Genomic DNA, 11362 nt, shown 5'->3' on the forward strand with positions numbered 1-11362 from the left:
ATTCCGAATCTCCCAGTCTCGAATCAGTCCCATTGGTTAATGAATATTCAGACGTCTTTCCTAAAGATCTTCCAGGCATTCCTCTTAAAAGTAAAATAAACTTTAGGATAGACCTTCTCCCAGATACACAGCCTATTTCTATTTTGCCATAAAGAATGGCACCAGTAGAACTCAAAGAACTAAAAGATCAACTGAAGAATGTCTTAGATAAGGGATTCAATAGGCCCAGTATATCCCCATGGGGTACACCAGTCTTATTCATGCGCAAGAAATACAGTTCAATCAAAATGTGTATTAATTAGCGTCAGCTCAACAAAGTCACGGTCAAGAACAGGTATCCGCTGCCTAGAATAGACTACTTGTTAGACCAACTTCAGGGTGCCAATTATTTCTCCAAGATAGACCTCAGATCAGGCTATTATCAGCTTAGAGTTAGAGAATGTGACATCTCGAAGACATCTTTTCGTACTCAGCATGGTCACTTTGAATTTCTAGTAATGTCCTTTGGTCTTACCAATGCCCCTGCAACTTTCATAGGATGAACCGGGTATTCAAGCAGTACTTAGACACATTCATCATAGTCTTCATAGATGATATTATGGTCTATTCTCGCACAGTGTATGATTATTCAACCTATCTCATAATTGTTCTTCAAACTCTCAGGGATCACCAGTTGTTCGCCAAGTTCAGCAAGTGCGAATTTTGGATAAGATCGGTAGCATTCCTTGGACACATTGTTTTTGATGATAGAATTAGAGTAGATCCTCAGAAAACCAAAGCAGTAAGAAACTAGCCTCGCCCTGTCTCTCAATACGATATCAGGAGTTTCTTGGGTTTGGATGGCTACTACTGATTGTTTGTCAAGGGATATTCTTCTATTGCATCTCCTATGTCCATATTGACTCATAAGAATATCAAGTTTTAGTGGTCAGAACCTTGTGATAAGAGTTTTCAAGAGTTGAAGACTCAAATTACCTCAGCTCGGGTTTTAGCACTTCCCGATGGTTCAGATAGATTTGTAATATATTGTGATGCATTCAGAGTAGGTTTAATTTGTGTCCTCATGCAGCATGGTAGAGTCATAGCGTACACCTCTAGACAGTTAAAGCCCCATGAGAAGAATTATCCTACTCATGACCTTGAGTTAGCAGCAGTTGTCTTTGTCTTAAATATTTGGAGGCATTAACTATACGGTGTTCATGTAGACGTCTTCACAGATCATAAGAGCCTTACGAATGTATTTTCCCAAAAAGATCTCAATCTTTGTTAGAGAAGGTAGTTAGAACTCTTGAAGGATTATGACATGAGTGCCCTTTATCATCTTGGCAAGGCCTGTGTAGTGGCCGACGCACTCAGTAGACTGTCCATGGGTAGTGTTTCCCATGTTGAGGATAGTAAGAAGAAATTATCTTAGGAGATTCATCAGCTTACCTGACTAGGAATTTGCTTAGTCGACTCTTCAGAGAGTGGTGTATGTGTTTAGAGTAGTTCAGAGTTATCTCTAGTTTTCGAGGTAAAAGAGAAGCAAGATGGAGATCCTAGAATTGTCAAGATAAAAGAGTCAGTTCAGATTTAGGAAGTAGAGGTTTTCTCCCAAGGGGGAGATGGTGTTCTTCGTTGTTAGGGTCTTCTGTGTGTTCCCGGTGTAGATGACTTAAGACAGCGAATTCTTGTAGAAGCGCATGCTGTACGATACTCTATTCATCCAGGGGCCACTAAGATGTACCGCAACTTATGGGAGATCTATTGGTGGTGGGATAAAGATAGACATTGCAGAGTTTGTGGCTAAGTGCTCTACATATCAGTAGGTTAAGATAGAGCATTAGACACCTAGTGGTTCTATGCAGGAGCTCCCTATTCCTACTTGGAAGTGGGAAGAAGTGAACATGGACTTTGTGATGGGTTTGCCTAGAACACATCATCAGCATGATTCAGTTTGGTGCATTGTAGACAGAATAACCAAGTCAGGTCATTTCCTTCCAGTTCGTACCTCTTACTCAGTCGAGGATTATGCCAAACTTTATATCAGGGAGTTGGTCAGATTACATGGTGTTCTACTATCTATCATCTCAGACAGAGGTACCCAGTTCACCTCTCACTTCTGGAAAGAGTTCCAAAAGGGTCTTGGTACCAAAGTTCATCTCATTACAGCGTTTCATCCTCAAACAGATGGTCAAGTAGAAAGAACCATTCAGATTCTAGAAGATATGCTAAGGGCGTGTACAATTGATTTCAAGGAAAGTTGGGATGACCACTTGACTTTGATTGAGTTCGTATACAACAATAGTTATCACTTTAGTATTCAGATGGCTCCATTTGAAGCTCTCTATGGTAGGAGATGTAGGTCTCTGATCGGTTGGGTAGAAGTTAGTGAGACAGTAGTCATAGCACCTGACTTAGTATAAGATGCCTTAGAGAAAGTTCAATTGATCAGAGAAAGATTCCAGGCTGCTCAAAGATGACAAAAGTCTTATGCGGATGTTGATAGAAAAGATCTCAAATTCAAGGTTGATGACTATGTATATCTCAAGATCTCTCCTATGAAGAGAGTGAAGAGATTCGGCAAGAAGGGAAAGCTCAGTCCCCGATATATCGGTCCCTTCAGGATTCTCAGTCGCTTCGGCAAGGTAGCCTATGAGCTCGAATTGCCTTTGGATCTAGCCTCAATTCATCTAGTCTTTATGTCTCTTTGCTCAAGAAGTGTATAGGTGACCAGTAGTTGTAGTCCCTATTCAGAGCATTGACATTTAGAATAGCCTCTCTTACAAAAAGATTCCAGTTGAAATCCTCGACTATTAGATTAGTAGGCTGAGGAACAAAGAAGTCCCTCTAGTCAAGGTTCTTTGTCGGAATTAGTCCATGGAGGGAGCTACTTGGGAAGAAAAAGCAGACATGTGAACCAAGTACCCTCATCTTTTCTTCGCTAATTCAGACTTAGCTCGAGGTAATCATTTCCTTAAGCTTATTTAGTTACATGTTCAAAATTATAGTATAAAATTGGTATCAAGTATCTGTGCATATCTTATCATGTATTTATGAGTGTAGCTTATCAGTCATGTATCAGATATGCATGTTCAGTTATGCTATATTCATTTTATCTTTTCTCCCCTCTCAAGCAGTCATTATTCAAGGATGAATGTTTCCAAGGGGGAGATATTGTAATACGCTAAAAAATCCAAACAAATATTAGAGCCGTGTACCAAGCTCATGCATAGTACATCATGGTTCTTTTGTAGTTTTATGAGTAGGTTAGATGTATATTAAGGCTTCAAATAACTCCCAGTTATCAGACGAATCAAAACATTCCTTATCGATTGAATTCTTGAGAAGGATATTGGTATAGTCAACTTCAAAGGAGAATATCTCTCATTATACTTGGTATTTTTGAGCTCATGACCTATCAAAAATATATAATTGAATTAGCTTTCCAACGATATCAATTTCTCCTGAATCCAATATCGGAGCAAAGATTTATTCCTATTTTACTCCAGCATGTCAGGCTAGAAGTAGTGTGACGACATTCGTGATAGCTTATCATATTTGTGACGCCCTATAATGAAGGTCATCAGCCTTAGGCAGAAACTATCTCCTAAGTGACGACATTCTTGATAGCTTACCACATTTGTTATGCCCTATCACGAAGGTTGTCAGCTTTAGGAAGAAACCAGCTCCTAAGTGACGACATTCATGATAGCTTACCACATTTGTGATGCCCTTTCACGAAGTTCATCATCCTTAGGCAGAAACCAGCTCCTAAGTGATAACATTCGTGATAGCTTATCACATTTGTGATGCCTTGTCAAAAATGTCGTCAGCCTTAGGCAGAATCCAGCTTCTGTGTGATGACATTTTTTACGGCCTGTTACATTTTTTATGCCTTGTCATAAATGTCGTCAGGCTTAGGCGGGAACCATCAATTCCAGCTCCTGTGTGAAGACATTTTTGACGGCTTATCATATTTTTTGTTGCCTTGTTAAAAATATCGTCAGCTATGATTTTCAACAACTAGGAATTTATTTCATAAGGGTATTTTGGTCATTTCCCTCACCTTCCACGACTTATAACCCTAAAGAGGCAAAAATTTTCCCATTATTTTCTTTAGTTAAGTATCTCAAAAACCCTCTCTTATGCTCTCATCCACAAGATTAGGGTTCCATCAAACTCATCTCTCAAAATCAAGATTCAAGCCTTTTTCCAAGATAATTGAGAATTAAGTTTCCCAATCCAAGAACTCTCCAGCAAATTATCAAGGTTTCCTTTCTAAGTTATGCATAGTGTTCATCCATGGATCCAATCCGTTCATAGAGATCAAGAACCATGTTTTAAATATTATTTTGTAAACTTTTTATGGTGATATGAGTATGTACATGTTGATGATTGTTGTTTAAGTTTCAATGTGATGTCTAAAGGTGTTTTCATGGAATATATATGTTTGTTAATTGAAAACCATGAACTTTAGGTGGTTTAATATGGTGCAAGTATGAAACTCACCTATGCCTTAAAGAATGCATGAAAGGCGTTTGATAAAATGCTTAGGATGCTAGAAATTCATGTTTGTATGGTTCTATGATGTCTAAATGACAAGTCCATGTTAGCTATATACTTCAATATGAATCCTATGTTTTTCATGTATTGCTATTATGGTGGTATGAAGCATGTAAGATAATGGAGATATACAATATGTACACGAAATATATCCATGAATTCCCTACAATGTTTAAGATGTTGAATAACTATATGAAATATGATATCCCCTACTTCTGATATTATGAATTGTGGACTCAAATCCTTTGATCAAGTCATGTCATTTGTATCAGTTTCCTTCTATCGAGTCCTGGGGGTATTCGTACCCGAAAAATATAGCTGTCTGCCTAGAGCCATGTCATGTTGTCACGATAATCTCAGTCAAGTTATAATCTATAGAACTCATTCAGTCATGTGACTCAGGAAACCTTAGAAATCTCATGATCTCAGTTAACTCTCAGATAATAATAATACTCCATCAGTCAATGGAAGTCAGTTAATCTGTCCATGTACAGTTAGTTGAATCATGTTTAGTCTTTTCAAATGGGAGTAGAAGTTAGCACCGAGTGAACCCAAGGATGGGGAATCACCTACCAGTTTAGGGTGTGTTTCTTAGCAGTCGTCCTTATGTTCCAGAACTACGTAGCCAGTGTAGGTTGAGACATCTTAGATTGTTAGATTAGGGTTGATGGGGTGGCTTAACCTGTAAGTTTAGGGTTCCCACCGTTCTTATTTTGAACACCTACCAGCTAAGGGTCACTCACAACTATCCTTACCAGTGGTGCGGTATTGACACCTCTTTAGTCAGGGCAGAGATTGGACCCCAACTAAGCTATATGCGTTATTGGGGCATGTCGATTAAACAACTACCTCCCACAGTTTTAAAATTTGTCTCAATAAAAGAATTCAGATAGGTTTTCATATTTTAGTGTATCAGGACTTTCAGATACAGTCAGACTTAGTTATAGAACAGAACTCAGATAGTTCCATTAGATTCAAGATTGTCAGATACAGTCACCCATGTTATCAGAATTTCAATATCGGTCATGTTAGCCATCAGTAAACCATGTATTATCATACAAGACTAGCTATCATGCACCCACGATTTTAGTTACTATGTATGCATGTTTGTACTCTTACGTTCATATCAGTCAGACAGTTAGCACTGTTCATGCATATAAACCGTGTTTATATTTAGCCTACCTCATTCGTATACTCAGTACATTCTCTCGTACTGATGTATTTTTGTTATTGTTCTTTCTTTTCATGTTACACCATAGGTTTAGAGACACGAGCTCCAGATCAGCAGTAGCAGTACCATTTCCAGTTGTAGATATTCAGTAAGTCCTCTTTATTTGAGGATAATATGATTTGATTTATTCATTATTATTTTAGTCTGTTATCAGTTTATGGAGTTAGTTGGAGACATGTTCCTTCAACTCCTTATTCAGATAGTACTTAGAGGCTTTCAGATTCAGTATTCAGACTTATGTTCAAATTTGATTCAGTTTTCAGCTTTTTTAGGTAGCTTTCACCCATATGGATATTATATTTTGACAGATTCTTTATTCAGTTGAACCTTATGGCCTACATGTTCATGTTTTCAGCATTATTATGTCATATATGCAATGTATAGGTACATATATCAGTCATGGGTTATCTTGTGGTCCCTCGGGGTTATGAGCACCATGTAGCATTCCGATTCAAAAAATTAGAGCATTACAATACCTCTCTCACCTGCACATCAAACAAACCTATAGACAAAATCACAGGCAAAGTATCATTCTCACCAAGGAAAGAATATTATAAATAAGAAGGAAGTGCTTTGATCTCTAATTTTTGTGTTTCATTAATAAACGCAATTGGAAATGGTCCAGTCGGTCTATTCAATGGCTCAAATTCAGTAACTCTACTATTAATCCCTTCCAAATCCATAATTTACACCATTTCAAGTGCCTGAACATCACCATAAAGATCATACCCCATCAACGCTCGCTCAAGTGGTTCCTTGGACAATAGAAGGTGGAGCTCAGACTCAAGGTCTACGACTTCAATAGTAGAAGATTCTTCACATATAATAGGCAACTTCATTTCCTTAAAAACATAAAAAAACTCGACCTTGTCATGAGATCTCAAGGTCATCTTTCCTATAGCTACATCAATATGTGATTACCCAATTGCTAAGAAAGGACTTTCCAAAATAAATAGAACGACCGAGTTAGCATCAAAATCAAGAATAACAAAATACAATGGGAAAATAAGCGATCCCACTTGCACTAATACATATTCAATGATCCTATCAGTCCTAGCAAGAGACCTATTGGCTAACTGCAAAATAATGGTAGTAGGTTTGGGATTCCCTAGACCCATATTTATGAACCAAGATGTGGGCATGAGATTTATGCTTTTTGCTAAATAACATAAAACCTGAGCACTGATAGACTATCTAATGGTGATCTGCAAAGTGTAACTTCCTGGATCTTTCAGATTTGTGGGCAATTTATTCGGAATCCTGGATGTGCAATCCTTAGTAAGTGCTACTATAGCATATTTAGTCAAACATTTCTTGTTTTCCACAATATTATTCACATACTTTGCATACTTTCGAATATTCTACAAAATGTTGATAAGAAGGACATTAATATGAAAATATTTCAAAATCAATAAAAACTTCCTGTAGCTAGTGTCCTCTTAGTGTTTCCAAAGCCTTTGGGGGAAAGGTGGAGATAGAGTCTTCTTTTCTACTTTGGTTTCCTTGCTTTCATTTTTTTTCAACCATTTTGTCCCTATCCTTTTTAGTATCACCATCAGTAGACTTGTGATTCACTTGTTTAGGTTCCAAATCCTCTAGATGCAGACCGCTTCAAGTAGTGACTACATTTACCTATTTTAGATTAGGCTTAGTATCACTAGGTAAACCTCCCTGAGGTCTAGTGTTTTATGCTCCTGCAATCTGACCCAATTATATCTCTAATTTCTTTGTATTCAACTGTTGAATCTTCACATATACTACCAACTGCGCTTAAGGAGCCATAATTTACTTCAATATCTCTTCCATATTGCTAGTTTGAGTCGTGGCCTGATTTGTCTAAACTTGCTGCTGTTGATTCTGTTGTACTGGATCCCTGTACTGATTGCTATTCTGCAACTAATTTCCAAACCATGATAAATTGGGATGATTTTTCAAATTTGGATTGTAAGTGTTACCAAAGATCTATTGTCATTGATGGTTATTATTCCCCACATAATTAATGGACTCTGGATTAGCCGCACAAGTATCTGTTGCATGCTCACTACTTCCACAAATCTCACACTAAGTATTAGCCCAATGAATTCCATTAGCTGTTGTTGCAGGTTGTGTAACCCCCAATATAATATTTCTGAGTTGAGTGGTTAACTGATTTTATAGTGCAATAATATAAGCTGATATAGCAGTAAGTTGGTCCACCTCCAACACACCTGCAACCTTCTTTGGAGCACTTCTTGAGTTAACATGCCACTCCAGATTCTCTTGTAAAATCTGATTAAATAGTGCATATAGTTTATCATACATCTTCTCAATAGCTTTCCAACTTGCTGTTGAATCTAAAAGAATCTTAGAGTTTGGCTTGAGACCCTCTATGAAAGTATGAACCAGCACATCATCAGACTAATGATGGTTAGGGAAATTTCTTAGCATACCCTTAAATCTTTCCCAAGCTTAGTAAAGATTCCTCCTTCTTTCTGCCTAAAACTCAGAATCTCATTTTTCAAATATGCTTCTTCCTAGATGAAAAAAATTGAATAAGGAACTTTTGAGTTAGATCATCCCAGGAAGTGATTGAGTTTAGTGGTTCAATATATAACCACCTCTTTGCTTCCCTAATTAGAGAATAGGATAAGAGAGTCATTCTAACATAATCAGTAGATATCCCAGTAGGAATATAGATATCGCTGATTTCCAAGAAAGTCTGTATGTGCTACTGTGGGTCTTCATGTAAGAACCCTGCAAATTGTCCATTCGAACACAATAGCTACACCATATTTTTCTTTGATTTAAACCAAACATCCACCTCTGGGTTGTGGATGCAATTAGTAGCATAGTTCGCAAGTGGCTTTCCACTTCACGAATAGGTCTAGCTTCTGCTCGAGCAGGAGAAACTGGAATCACCGGGGCTGGGGCATGTGGAGAATTAGGATTAATTAGATCATTAAGATTAGGATCTTTTTGATCAACCATTTGAACTAGCTGAATTAGATAGTGAGCTCTTTGCCTCTGATGAAATGCCTATTCTAGTTTTGACTATGGATCTACCAATTTTCTCACTCTTGCTAGTCCGATATGTCGCTAGTCCTGCAAAAGTCAGCCGGTAAGATCAAGTCGTTAACACTTAAAATTATTATCAAAAATATAAAATTTAGAAAAAAACTAATTATTTGAGTCCCCAACATCAGTGCCAAAAACTTTTTATGGTCCATTACATATGAAAGTGCATGCACTCGTACAAGTAATATAGCGACTCAGAGAGTTGGATATGGTTACCACGAGGACTCCTTAACTAGAAATTGTACTAACATTAACAAGAATGCATTAAGTTTTTCATAGTTTCAAGATGATTGTAAGTATTTAAATAATAATCTAACTAATAAGGAAATAACAATGTGTAACAATATCAACATAAACAATACGAGTGAGACTTCTAGGGATGACACACTTTTAACAATTTTTCGAATCTCTATTCTTATCATGGTTTCATTGATTATTGGGTTATTGATTCGCAGGGTTTAAGATATGATCATGGTCTCTCGATCCTCTAATTCTTCTACCTAAGTGGACATTACAACAATATCGTTGAGTGGGGATGCTATAATCCACTTAAATGCATTAAGATATCATCCTGCAAGTGAACCAAATAAAGCTTCTAGGTATACCTCTATCCTTGATGCTAATTCAAATCCTTTATTCTATAAAGAATAAGAACTTGGCTATTTAAACTCTTTGATCTATCCTAATGATTCTCCTCTCGGATTCACAAAGGAATATAGATGTATTTTTATGGTGGTCATTCATCAAAATAGTAAGAACAAGAGAATAAGAACAACCCATATGACAATTCAACAGTAAACCACTATACGAATATCAAATTTTAATCATGTTTTCAGCCTCAACCCCAAAACAAAGGTGTTTAGCCACTCATGTCCGAATTCAACATCAAAAATAAATATTTAATCGTACCAAAAATTAATGTTGAAAGAATGAAGTTTCAAGAACCCTAAAAGAAGTGTTATAGTGTTTCTATCCTCTACTGCATGTATGAAAAAGTATCCTCAATTGTTTTAAAGTGTTTCTTTTATAGTAGAAATTGTTTGACCAAATTATGGCCTCCTCCGCATTGTGGAGCTCAATGTGTGGCCCAACTGGCATGACGCGTAGGTTATAGAAGGGACTAGGGTTCGCACCATGAGGCTATCTCGGACCCTTACTGGAATTGATCTAGGAAATTAATCTAGCCTCCATAATGTAATGCTATCACAGAGGCTCACTGGTATTGCCATCTATAAATAAATCACTTGGCATGTTGCGGAGCCCAGCGCGGGGACTGGTTTCCATATTGCCTTGGTCAATATTACTTTTCTTTTGAGCTGGTTACCTCTTCCCTCACTGTCGTCTCCAGTTTTATGCTTCCCGAGCTTAATCCAAGTCTTCTCATGCCCATAAAATCATTCCCAAGGATTCAATCATTATTCGCTCCGCATTAATGCATTTAGTTACGTACAGTTTCATCAGAAGTCAACCCTGCATAAACCAATCATGTCCATTAGATAATGAATGCAATTATAACTCAAACACAACACTAACAACATATTTTAGCTCATGAAACAAGTCCTATTATGGGTAAATATTGGTGCTCGGACGTATAAATAGGCCCAAGATCACTTGGTCATCCATAAAACATAAAATTCTTGAAGTTCCTTAGCTTAAATCCTTGTGAAAGACTTTAAAGTCACATCACTTTGTTGTACATCATTATCATGCTATTTTGGACTATTATGCCAATATTGTGACCTTAGCTACGCCGGGGTGCTATGGTTAGCTTAAAAGGGTACACTTTATTTGGGTCCAAAGGGTGTTATTATTGTTCTGTACACTCGTTTCATGATAAAGAGATAGAATTTTTCTTATTTAGATCATATCTATGATACTTGTATTTCCTCACCCCCTCCTATGGATTCTATTCTAGTTGTTTACGAGTTCATGGATATGTTTTCTATGGATTTTCCTGGTATGCATCTGGATCATGATATTGATTTTTCTATTAATGTGATGTAGTGCACCAAGCCCACTTTTGTTCCCCCCAAAGGATGGCCCTGACTGAGTTGAATGGGCAATTTTAAGATTTATTGAGTAAGGGATTTATTATACCTAGTGTATCTCCTTGGTGTGCGCATATCTTGTTTGTAAAGAAAAAGGTTAGTTCTCTACGTATGTGCATTAATTAAAGATAGTTGAACAAAGTGAAGGTGAAGAAAAAGTATTTTCTTCCTCGCATTGATGATCTTTTTTACCAGCTTTAGGGAGCTTCAATGTTTCCCAAGATTGATTTGAAATTCGGCTATCACCGATTGAAGATTAGAGCTTCCAATGTTTCAAAAACGGCTTTTCAAAAGTGATATGGTTATTTTTGTTCTTGATCATGTTTATTGGATTGACCAATGATGGAACAACATTCACAGAGTTGATGAATCGGGTTTTTCAATCGTATTTTGACTCCTTTATGATTGTATTTATAGATGACATATTGGTTTATTTTAGGATCGAGGCTGACCGTGTGAAGCATTTGTGAATTATACTTTACAG

The 11362-nt window shown here is 37.1% G+C and overlaps 1 non-coding gene across 1 annotated transcript; it reads left to right on the forward strand.

Moving 5' to 3' along the window:
- The first annotated feature begins 8174 nt into the window (after positions 1-8174).
- Positions 8175-8280, forward strand: LOC124896375. Its single transcript, XR_007052738.1, has one exon. It is a non-coding gene; the product is annotated as a small nucleolar RNA R71 (small nucleolar RNA).
- Positions 8281-11362: the final 3082 nt, after the last annotated feature.

Source organism: Capsicum annuum, chromosome 2, assembly GCF_002878395.1.
Source record: "Capsicum annuum cultivar UCD-10X-F1 chromosome 2, UCD10Xv1.1, whole genome shotgun sequence".
Lineage (NCBI taxonomy): Eukaryota > Viridiplantae > Streptophyta > Magnoliopsida > Solanales > Solanaceae > Capsicum > Capsicum annuum.